An 11210-nucleotide genomic window follows, 5' to 3' on the forward strand; every position below is an offset into this window, starting at 1 on the left:
TGCTGGAGCTGGGGATGGACAGACAGACACACACACACTGACCCCTGGCCCGGCTACCGTGGGGGTGGTGCAGGGAGCTCTCAGATCCTCCTGCGGAGGGGCGGCTGGAGGCTGCCCAGGGGAAGCTCGGCTGCTGTTGCCCAGCCCTGGGATTGCTCACATCCCCTTTCATGTCTCTCACCCCAGAACCCACACGCCTGACCCCCAGGCCCTTCTCCCAGGCCCAGGCCCCCCAGGACAACCCCGCCCCCTCCCGCCTCCACACACACCCCTGTGTGTCCCCGGCAGGCATCCCTGAAGCTGAACCTGAGAATAAGTTAGAGCTGTTGGGCCTCGTCCTGGCTGAGCTGGGGTCCCCGCTGGCCTGGAGTAGCCCCTCTCTGCCCCCCTTCTCCATCCCCGCTCATCTCTCCTGAGCAGGAGCAGCCCAGACCCCAGCCTCCTTCTCTCGCTCCGCCCCCCCCTCCCCCAGACAGGGAGACCTGGGCGCCCGCAGGTGCCACGCCAGCGAGTGAACTCCCCAGGTCTCCAGTCCTGCTGCGCGGACAGCTCCGCACCTGGGCGCGGAGGACTGGCAGGGCTCAGGGCGTGGCCTCCGGGCGGACGTTTGCATCACCTCCTAGGCCCCCCACCGGAGAGCGAGGAATCCTCCCCCCGCCCCCCAGGTCACGGAAAGGCTGCGCTAGGGGCAGTTCACATGGAACAGACTGGGTGCACAGCAGAGGGTGAGCTGAGCGGGGAGGAGCCTCCACCATGCAGGCCCCGCGGGCTGCACGGGGGGAGAGGGGGCGGGCGGGCTGCAGCGTGAACACGTCCCGCTGTGCGAGGAGGCTCCGCAGTGCCCGGAGGGAGCGAGCCTGGCTCCCGGGGCAGATTGCACGGGCTTGTTGGCGTGATTCCGCGGGCGGACCGGGAACTCGGGCAGCGCAGGCTCCAGGCTCCGTGACAGCATCCTGGGACCCTTGGAGGCTGGGAGCCCAGGGTCAAAGGCCAGCACATTGGGTTCCTGGTGTGAGCCCGCCTCCGGGCCTCACTTGGCCTCTTTTTTTTTTTTTTTTTACATGTGGGGAGAGAAATGGAAGATCACTTTCTCTTCCTTTTCTTTTCTTTTCAGATTTGGCTCTGAGGTTTTTTTTTGTTTTGTTTTTTTTTAATTGTCTAAAGTTTTACATATGTCCTTTTTCCCCGATTGACCCCCGCCCCCAACCATTTCCCCCGGCCCCAGAGTCTGTGTCCTCTCTTCCTTTTCTTATCAGGCCATCAATTTTAGGAGGCCACCCTCATGGGCTCCTTTAATGTCACTCCTTCTGAAAGAGCAGTCAGGTTGGGGGTTAAGGCTTCCACAGATGAATGTGGAGGGAGGGGACCCAATTCTGTCTATAGCATTCAGGTTCCTAGGGTCCCCACATTCCATCCATCCTTGTCTTTATTATTATATTTTGTGTATTTTTATTGATTTCAGAGAGGAAGGGAGAGGGAGAGAGAGAAACATCAATGATGAGAGAGAATCATGGATCGGCTGCCTCCTGCACGCCCCCTCCTGGGGATGGAGCCTGCAATCCAGGCATGTGCCCTTGAACTGGAATTGAACCCGGGACCCTTCAGTCCACAGGCCGACGCTCCATCCACTGAGCCAAACCGGCTAGTCCTTATTACAGGCAGTACCACACCTGGTACGTGCAGAGAAAGCAAGCATGTAGGTAATTGCATTATTTCCTCTTTCCAGTTTGCTTCAGCAGGGACGCACAAGCCCTCCTATATCATCGCTTCCAGCTTGAAATCCGGGTGCTGGGCCTGGGAACCCGGGGTGGGAGGCTTAGCCTCACCCCCTGCCCTTCCAGCTCACCCCAGACGCCAGGGGCAGCGGCCCCTCCGGAGCGGGACCTGCCAAGCCTGTTCCTGGTTTAGTCTGATGTCGAAGTTTCTTCTTTCAAGGAATGAAGAGCTGCAGAGCCGAGAGGAAGCCCTGGCAGGAAGGTGAGGTGGTTTCCGTGCGCACAGGGGAGGAACCTCGGGCCCGCTCTCCATCACAACCGCCCGGGCTGTCCTGGGAGACGTGCTCGCTTCCTCGTTACCCAGAGGCGAACCCTGGGGTTCAGAGAGGGCCACAGACAGGCCAGTAGAGCCTGGGAGGGCAGCTCCTGCCCGTCTCTCTCCTGGCTCCTGCCCGTAGCCTGTCCTTTGCCACCTGCTCTCTGTACCAGGGACCAAGGCTGCTAAGAAGTGGAGAAAGAGGCCCCAGCTGGTTTGGCTCAGTGGATAGAGTGTCAGCCTGCAGACTGAAGGGTCACGGGTTCGATTCCAGTCAAGGGCACATGCCCAGGTTGCAGGCTGGATCCCCAGTAAGGGGGGGCGTGCAGGAGGCAGCCGATCAATGATTCTTTCATTGATTTCCAGTTGAAAAAAATACATCCACCTCCATCATCCAGGTGATGTTCAAAGCACGGTTATATCTCCAGGGTCCCCCAGGGGCAGGATGGTCCCCGAGTCCCAGCCCTGCAGCATTTGATTGAGGGGGGCTGTGGCCCCGAGGGCACCCTCCCCAGGCTCGTCCCAGCTCTGGAACCAGCAGCCACAGGCAGGTGTGGGTTTGCTGCAGCCGCCCGAGGGCAGGAGACGGTGCAGGGTGCAGGGACACACAAGCCCTCCTATATCATCGCTTCCAGCTTGAAATCCGGGTGCTGGGCCTGGGGACCCAGGGTGGGAGGGTCGCCCACGTCTTCTGACGCCATCCCTCCCTCTTTATCATCAGCTCTCTGACCTCCACATGGGGAGACCGGCCTGTCCATTCCCCCAGCATTCCCTGTGATGCACAGGACGGCCAAGATCTGAGGCTTGACAGACCACAAACCATGCCCCTAATGACCTGGGCATATAACACACAGAATGCTCTCATCTCCTCGGCCACTTGGCCAGCTCTCTCCATCAGCACAGGAGAACGAACGGGGCTGGGTGTGGAGCTGAGCCTGACTCCGGGGTGAAGGCTGCTGGGAACTCTTCCTCTAACGCACAGTGCGGTGTTCCCCTGCACCTGGCCTCCTGCGTTTGCTTTGGGCAACACCTCCTCTGGTCCAGGCTGACCCCTGTGGCTGTTTCTCTAGCTTTTCACACGTCCCAGCAGCTTGCAACTGTGTTTCCTGAGCCATCCGAGGTCACCCAGAGGTCATGTTGTGTCTGGCACCAATGCAGGAAATGGGCTGGTGTCGGTGTGCAGTAAGTTTATTACAGCTTCCCGGTAGCACCAGGGAAAGCGCTCTCTCTCTATCTCTCTCTCTCTTCCCTTCTCTCTTTTCCCCCTTCCCCTCTCTTCCCCCTTCCCCTCTCTCCTCCTCCCCCCTCCCCCTCTCTCCCCCTTTCTTCCCCTTTCCTCTCTTTCCCCCTCCCCCCTCTCCCCTCCTCTCTCTTCCTTTCTCTCTCCCTCCTCTCTCCCACTCCCTCTCTCCCCTCCTCTCTCCCCATCTCTTTTCCCCTCCCCCCCTCTCTCCCTCCCTTCCCCCTCCCTCCCCAGAGGTTCCTGACACCCTACTTTGCCACCACCTCCCATCCAGCGCCCAGCAAGCCAAGTTAGAACCTCCTGCGAAACCTCAGCTCAGCCAAAGAGGCGAGTGTGTTCTTGCCTGTGGCGACCACCTTTCTGTGGAACTTGCAGAGGCAGAAATTCAGGTTTCCGCCACCAGGTGGCAGCAATGGCCCTTCCAGCTCTGGTCCTCTTCAACCAGCAATTGGAATGGGGGGGAAGGTCGCTGAGACTTCCGTCGTCAGCTGGAGCGGGTCCAGTTAATTGCTTGAAGCCAGTTAGTGCGAGTATTTAGTGTCCGTTAATTACTGTTCTAACTACTTCATCTACAATAGCTCCTTGGAGCTTTAGGACTACCCACTGAGGTCCAGAGTAATGATCTGTTTTCCACTGTAGGAGCCATAACGAGGTTCACAGATGTGTCTCTATTTTTTTTTTTAAGTAGATTTATTGAGGTACCGTTGATAGACAAAAAAAAAAAAAAAAAAAAAAAAAAGGCACATATTTAATGTGTGCAATTTGATGTGTTTGGACATTTGCTTACACCTGTTTAAACCATGACCATAATCAAGGTAAGAAATATATCTATCACTTCTCAATGTTGCCCTGTGTCTCATATTTGTTTGTTTGTCGTAAGAAAATGTAAGCCTTGGGTAGCGCAGTAGGTGACAGCGTCTTCCCGCTACACCAAGGTTGTGGGTTCGATCCCCAGTCAGGACACATACAAGAAGCAACCAATGAATGTGTGAATAAGTGGAACAACAAATTGATCTCTCTCTCTCTCTCTCTCTCTCTCTCTCTCTCTCTCTCTCTCTCTCTCTCCTCTTTCTCTCTGTCCCTCGCTTCCTCTTTCTCTAAAAAAAACTTAATAAATAGCCCAGCTGGCAGGGATCAGTGGTTGAGCATCGATCTATGAACTAGGAGATTGCACTTCAATTCCCAGCCAGGGTACAGGCCCCGGTTGCGGGCTCCATCCCCAGTGGGGTGCATGCAGGAGGCAACCGATCAATGATTCTCTCTCATCATTGATGTTTCTACCTCTTCCTCCCTCTCCCTTCCTCTCTGAAATCAATAAAAAAATACATTAAAAAAAACTTAATAACTAAATAAAAAGAAACGTTAATGTGAGATCTTCTTTCTTAACACACATTTTAAGTGCACGATATAGGCACTCTGTTGTACAGCCCATCTCCAGTACTCATTCATCTTGCATAACCGAAACTTTATACCTGTTGAACACACACTCACCATTTCCCCTCCCTCCAGGCCCGGGCAGCCACCACTCTATTCTCTGCTTCTATGAGCCTGAGTATCTTAGATACTTCATACAAGTGGAATCACGAAGCATTTGTCCTTCTGTGACTGGCTTATTCCACTTAGCATAATGTTTGACCAGAAATGCTTAAGAGAGATCTTCAAGCTGAAAGGACGGGATGTTAAATGCAGTCACAGGTTCCGAGAACTGTGTCCCTGGGTGACTTTGTCACCGTGCGGACATCACAGCACGCCCTTACACAGACCTCGATGGTGCGGCCTAAGCCATCTGGTAAACCACCGTCGGATGTGCTGTCCGGTGTTGACTGAGACGTCGGTATCACTTTTAATGTTTGTATACAAGTTAAAGGACAAAAGTATTGCCCTGGCGGAGTGGCTCAGTTGGTTAGAGCCTGGTCCTGTACAACAAAAGGTTGTGGGTTCGATTCCGGGTCAGGGCACATACCTCGGTTGCAGATTCCATCCCACATCGGGGCAAGTATGGAGGCAACCGATCGTTATTTCTCTCTCACATTGATGCCTCTCTCTCTCCCTCCCTCCCTTCCCCCTTCCTGTCTCTCCTCTCAAATCAATAAAAACATATTCTCGGGTGAGGATTTAAAAAAAAAAAAGACAAATGTTTTAAAGTAACCATTTGTTAATGGATACACAATATAAAAAGGTATAAATGGTGACATCAAGAAATAAATAGCCGAAGCCGGTTTGGCTCGGTGGATAGAGCGTCGGCTTGCGGACTGAAGGGTCCCAGGTTCGATTCCGGTCAAGGGCATGTACCTTGGTTGCGGGCACATCCTCAGTGGGAGGTGTGCAGGAGGCAGCTGATCGATGTTTCTCTCTCATCGATGTTTCTAGCTTTCTATCCCTCTCCTTTCCTCTCTGTGAAATATCAATAAAATATATTAAAAAAAAAAAAAAGAAATAAACTTGCCCGGCCAGTGTGGCTCAATGGTTGAGCGTCAACCCATGAACCAAAAGACCCCCAGTTTGATTTTCAGTCAGGACTTTGGGCTGGATCCTCAGCAGGGGATGTGCAGGAGGCAACCAATTAATGTTTCTCTCTCATCAATGTTTCTATCTCCCTCTCCTTTTCCCTTCCTCTCTCTCTCTCTCTCTCTCTGAAAATCAATAAAAATACACCAGCTGAAACCGGTTTGGCTCAGTGGATAGAGTGTCAGCCTGCGGACTGAAGGGTTCCGGGTTTGATTCTGGTCAAGGGCATGTACCTTGGTTGCGGGCACATCCCCAGTGGGGGGTGTGCAGGAGGCAGCTGATCGATGTTTCTAGCTCTCTATCCCTCTCCCTTCCTCTCTGTAAAAAATCAATAAAATATATTTTTTAAAAAATCTACACTAATAAAAGAGTAAGATGCAAATTGACCATACCTTCGCAACACTGACCATCCAATCAGGAGTGAGTATGCAAATTAACCCAACAAAGATGGAAGGTTAATTTGCATACACAGGTGCCAAGCGTCTGGGGGCGGGGTGGGGCGGGATGCTTGCATTGTCACCATGGCAACCACACAGGCATTCCACACCGCCCCAGCCTCTCCAGGCCTCTGGGCAGTGTGGGAAGGTGGAAGGCAGCTTCCGCTGAAGTGAAGACGGTGCCGGCAGCCAGGGAAGGAAGGCCCATTCTTGCATGAATCTTCGTGCATCGGGCCTCTAGTATTTTTATAATTCTCTATAGGTTTGGGTGTTCTTACATTGACACTTATAATAGTAGACTGTCACCACATTGAGATATTTTATGATCTCGCTTTCTAGCGTGCTGGAGCTGGGATTTGAATCTTATCTTCTTGTTTCTGTAGCATCTGTTTTTAACTATACACTCCAAATCCCCAAAGCCACAAAGAAAAAAATAGAGAGAGAGGGACAAATTGTGGATTGGAGTAATTACTGAAATGTCCACCAGGTTTGGAGCGCCCATCTTATATCTCTCTGCCTCTTGAACACCTTTAAAAAAATAAAATTCAGGCCCTAATTTGACGTAGCTTGAGATGTGGCTGGTTTCTAATATGATAGAAACATAAATTTTCTCCTCTGTGTGTGTGTTGTTGTTGCTGCTGGTTTTTAAAAATATATATTTTTATTGATTTCAGAGAGGAAAGGGGAGAGAGAGAGAGAGAGAAACATCAAGATGAGAGAGAATCATTGATTGACTGCCTCCTGCACACCCCACACTGGGGATGGAGCCCGCAACCTGAGCATGTGACCTGATTGGGAATCATAGATTGACACAACCACTGAGCCATGCCAGCCAGGCTGTTGTTGCTGACTTTTATTCAGCCGGGTTTTTGTTCTCCAGTCCATAAAAGTAGGAGCTGTGATGTCCACTTTTCAAACGAGGACACTGAGGCCCTCCGCGATCAGGTAACGCTCCTCTGGAAGATGGAGTGTGTGCACGCTGCAGGGGCCCACGCTGCCCACCTGTGTCCCTGCATCTGTCTCCATGTTCCCTGCCCTGGTGAGGGCGCCCTCTGCTGCTCACCCAGAGAATTACTGGGATCATCACACCTGTCCCCTCCCTCAATCCATAATTCACCCCACACTGCTTCCGGACGCCTCCTTCCACGTCACTCAGAGGCAAACCTTTCTCAAGATGCACATTCTCCCTACACAGGAACGATAAATAGAACATTGTTATTAACTAGAGGCCCGGTGCATGAATTTATGCACCAGTGGGTCCCCTCAGCCTGGCCGGCGCCCTCTCACAATCCAGGACCCCTTGGGGGGATGTCGGATAGCCAATTTTGGTCCGATCCCCACAGGCCTGATCCAGACAGAAGGAAGCCTGATCCTGTGCATTGAGCATCTGTCCTCTGGTGGTCAGTGCGCATAATAGCTACCAGCCGGTCATCCAGTCATAATGGTCACTTAGGCTTTTATGTAGATAGATAGATGTTATTATTCACAATGCTATTGTTAATATGATTATTATTTTCCCATCCCACTTTCTTCTTCTCTGATGGGGTGCCTGCCTCTTACCCTATCTATATCACGCACCATGAGTCCTTAGACCACGATCAGGGTTGCTTTGGTTCACAGCTCCAGGGGTCCCCCTGGTGGCCTGATGCATTGGTGTGGTAGGGTTTGTCCAGAGGGCCATGAAGACGGGTCTGTTGGTTGCCATGGTCCCACAAGGTTTACAGGTCCATAGAGATCCCAGGTGAGCATTCCCTGCGGTCTCCAGGCCTGATAAGCAGGGAGGAGAGCCTGTTTTATGAGGTGCATTCCGGCTGTGCTGGGCAGAACCTTGCCCTGGGAGGGGCCGTGACATTTTACTCTCTTGATCAGAAGGTACAAAGTGGGGCTCTGGTACTTTAAGCTCTGATAGCTCAGTTCTCTCTCTCTCTCTCTCTCTCTCTCTCTCTCTCTCTCTCTCTCTCTCTCTCTCTCTCTCTCTCTCTCTCATGCAAGTGCCTGACTCCAGCTTTCATTGCCAAGGCTTCCTGGAAAAAACACATTGTCAGCCACATGACTAGATAAGAACCCAGCCACTTCTCTCTATGAGGCTCTTTTTTAAAAAATTTATTGATTGATTTTGAGAGAGAGAGAGAGAGGAAGAGAGAGAGAGAGAGAGGGAAAGAAAGAAAGAAAGAAAGAAAGAAAGAAAGAAAGAAAGAAAGAAAGAAAGAAAGAAGATTGATTTATTGTTCCACTTATTTGTGCATTCATTGGTTAATTCTTGTATGTGTTCTGACCAGGGATCAAACCTTCAACCTTGTCATACCAGGACAATGCGCTGACCAACTGAGTGACCTGGCAAGGCTCCGTTGTGTTAAAGATCTTTGTTGCCCTGACAGGTTTGGCTCAGTGGATAGAGCGTTGGCCTGTGGACTCAAGGGTCCCGGGTTCGATTCCCGTCAAGGGCATGTACCTTGGTTGCAGGCATATCCCCAATAGGGGGCGTGCAGGAGGCAGCTGATTGATGTTTCTCTCTCATTGATGTTTCTAACTCTCCCTCTCCCTTCCTCTCTGTAAAAAAATCAATAAAATATATTTAAAAAAAAGATCTTGGTTAATTTTAATAACTGACCATTTAGGCTACTTGTTTTTTTTTTTGTTTTTTTTTCTCTTTCTCTTCTGGTGCTTTAAATCCCTGCCCTATGTTTTAAATTCACACACACACACACACACACACACACACACACACACACACACACAGAAAAACCTCTCTCTCTCTCTCTTCCTCCCTCCCCTCCTGTGACCTAGCTGTGTGGCCCCAAGTGTGCTGCGTAATTTATAGGGCCGATGAGCAATCAACCTTTATTTTCTCAAGGTGTCCTGATGGTTATTGCAGAGGGTATCTTGTAATCATAATAAGAACCACAAGGGCCGGTCCAGCCACAACACTGGTCATCAGTAGGCTGACTGAGACGAGCAGCAGGCAGCTCCAGGAAGGGATGAAGGGCTCCATGAGGTGAGCCTTAGGGATGGCTGAGGGGAGCTACTTACATGCACTATGGACACATCTTTCTGGAGGGAATATTACCAGACGGAAGGGGTCCATTTTGCTGTGCAAATCAAGGGCCAATAAGGAGTTTTCAGTCAAGAAAAGGAAGACGCATTAAGGAATTGGCACCATGCCCGCAGTCACAGGTGGCTCATGCTCAAAGACCTGGCTCCCCATGTCTTCCAGGGGATGGATTATATAGGGGAAAATCATGAATCATGGTGACTAATAGCGTTAGGGTCACGGTCTCTACTGATTGGTTGGTGCTAGGGGAGGGATAATGGATCTCATTGCCTCTGGTCCTGGTGTCAGTCATGGAGTTGTTCAGTCCAGTTTCGAAAGGATTTGTTCTGTGGGGTCCTTCTGCTTTCCTGGGTCCGGAGCTAAAACTCCACCGAGGCCAAGCTATTATGTTGAGATTGATTGAAATCTCTGTCTCAATCGTCAGGAGACTCAAGACCTTGTTTCTAAGAGTCCTGAAAGCTGACTAGAAGTTTATTGTCCCGAGGGAGGTGTGTGAGTGAGTCAGGGTGCTAGGTGAGGCCAGTTTGAGTCAAAGGAAAAAATCAAGATAAAAAGGCCAGAGGAGCCCTGGCTGGGTAGCTCAGGTGGTTAGTTCAGTGGCCGGTAAACTGCAGCTCGTGAGCCGCGGTTTGCCGCTCTGTTGACTAGTGAGTTTGCCGACCACTGGGATAGGGGCTTAATCACAAGGAACAACAACAGCCTGTAATTATTGGAATTGAGAGTCTAGGTCAGTGGTCGGCAAACTCATTAGTCTACAGAGCAGCAAACCGCGGCTCGCGAGCCGCAGTTTGCCGACCACTGGACCGTTAGAGCATCCTCTCGATACGCCAAGGTTGCAGTTTAATCTCTGGTCATGGCTGAGTGCATAACTAAGTGGAACTACAAATCGACGTCTCTTCTCTCTCTCTCTCTCTATCTCTCTCTCTCTCTCTCTCTCTCTCTCTCTCAAATAAAAAATAATAAAAAAATCACTTTAGACAAAGTCCAGATGAAAGAAAATACTGTCCACCTGGTTACAGGAATCACTTCCCAACATGCATCGGGCTTCTCAGCTTAGGGATGTTCAGGGACTGAAGACATAGGAAGCCCATCATTGATTAAAGAGACAGAGTTCCAGGTGTTCCAAGTTGGGGGGGACCCAGGACGGGCGGGCCATGTCCAGCTCTGGGGGCTGCTTGAGCGAATGAGTGTGAGTCTCTGGAGCCGGAGGGATGTTCCAAGCCTGCAGTCACCTCCCAAGGGCACGGGCCTCATGAGGGTCTCATTGCATTAAACACTCAGATTTGCCCTGGCCCGTTTGGCTCAGGGATAGAGCATCAGCCTGCGGACTGAAGGGTCCAAGGTTCGATTCCAGTCAAGGGCATGTACCTTGGTTGTGGGCACATCCCCAGTAGGGGGTGTGCAGGAGGCAGCTGATCGATGTTTCTCTCTCACCGATGTTTCTAACTCTCTATCCCTCTTCCTTCCTTTCTGTAAAAAAAAAAAAAAAAATCAGTAAAAAACAACAACACTCAGATTCATGCCATGGGCTGTGAATGAAACCAGCTCTGCCATCTTGGCCCTGGGTAAGTGGACCCGCCATCACAGGCCAGTACAGTCAGGATTCGAGGGGGGACGGGAGAGATTTTTCTGCAATGACTTGGCACAAAACTCTGTCTGATACATAGAGATACTCCAGGTTGGGTGTTGCCAGATAGAGCCACTCAGCTGCTCTCTGTGTCAGAGGTGTCTCATCTCCTCCTAGTGCCCACCCACCCCCTTTTTTTCCCTTAGTAATAAGGAAGCTAGACACAGGGGAGCCAGCTAAAAGGCTGCACTTTCCAGCTTCCCCTGCAGGTAAGTGTGGCCGCATGACAACATTTTGGCCAGTGAGATATAAACAGAACTGTTGGGAGCCATTCTCAGGAAGGGGCCCTTCAGAGGAGTCATTCCCAGCCCT

This window comes from Plecotus auritus (assembly GCF_963455305.1).
Source record: "Plecotus auritus genome assembly, chromosome: 10".
Lineage (NCBI taxonomy): Eukaryota > Metazoa > Chordata > Mammalia > Chiroptera > Vespertilionidae > Plecotus > Plecotus auritus.